This window comes from Sturnira hondurensis, unplaced genomic scaffold (genome assembly GCF_014824575.4).
Source record: "Sturnira hondurensis isolate 20B ecotype Veracruz unplaced genomic scaffold, ASM1482457v3 Scaffold0000880, whole genome shotgun sequence".
In the NCBI taxonomy this organism is placed as follows: Eukaryota; Metazoa; Chordata; class Mammalia; order Chiroptera; family Phyllostomidae; genus Sturnira; species Sturnira hondurensis.
Window position 1 is genome coordinate 4,860,139 of NW_028073511.1, and position 1,250 is coordinate 4,861,388.

Sequence of the window (1,250 nt, forward strand, 5' to 3'; positions counted from 1 at the left end):
CACGGGTCAAAAAAGAAATCACACAGCAAACTTTAAAACATTTTGAACTAAATGACCGCAATGTACAACATATCAAAATTTGTAGGATGCATGATTAAAGCAATGATTAGTAGAAAATTTATAGCTTTAAAAACTTATACTAGAAAAAGATGCTAATTAAATAATTTAAACTTCCACTGGAAGGAATCAGAAAAAGAAAAGCAAAGTATTTTAAAACCAAAGCAATCAAAAGTAAGGAAATAATAAAGATTAGGGCAGAAACAAGTGAAATAGAAAACAGAAAAACAATAAGAACAAATAATGAAGCTAAAATGTGGAGATTAACAAAATTAACAAACTTTTAGCTAGTCTGACCAAGAAAAAGAAAAACAACAAATTACCAAAATCAAAACATAAAAGGGAACTTTACTACCAACCTCACAGCAATTAAAAGGTTAATAAGGGAATACTTTAAACAACTTTATGCCAACAAATTAGACACTTAGATGCTTAGCATTATTAGTCATTGGAGAAATGCAAATTAAAACCACAGTGAGATACCACCTCAACCCCACTAGAATGTCTATAACCGAAAGGACAAGCTTTGTGCAGCGGCAGTATCGTAGCCAACGAGGTTTATCCGAAGCGCGGTTATTGCTGTTGAAAAGGACAGATGATAACAAGTATTGGTGAGGATGTGGAGAAGTTGGAACTCTCATACATTGTTAGTGGGGACGTAGAATGGTGTAGCCACTCTGGAAAATATTTTGGCAGTTTCTTAAAAAGTTAGGCATAAATTGACCATATGATGCAGCAATTCCACTCCTAGGTATATATGCCCAATGGAAATGAAAATATGTTTACACAAAACCCACAAATGTTCATAGTAGCATTATTTATAACAGCGAAAAAGTGAAAACCACTCAAATGACCCCCAGCTGGTGAATGGATTAATAAATGTGGTATATCCACACAGCAGCATACTGTTCAGCCATAAAAAAAACAAATGAAATACTGATGCATATAAAAACATAAATGAATCTCAAAAACATTATGCTGAGTTAAAGAAACCAGACCCAAAATACCACATACTGGATGATTCTATTCATATGAAATGTCCAGGGAAGGCAAATCTATAAAGACAGAAGGTAGATTAACAGTGGCCTGAGGACTGTAGGCACCTTGGGACCTCACACAGTTCTCCCAATAGCCATCAACTGTCCCGTCATATTTTCCTGAATCTCATCGATGGTCTGAAATCTCTTCCCTTC

The 1,250-nt window shown here is 34.7% G+C and overlaps 1 pseudogene; it reads left to right on the forward strand.

Moving 5' to 3' along the window:
* The first annotated feature begins 579 nt into the window (after positions 1-579).
* Positions 580-765, forward strand: LOC118994428 (uncharacterized; annotated as a pseudogene).
* Positions 766-1,250: the final 485 nt, after the last annotated feature.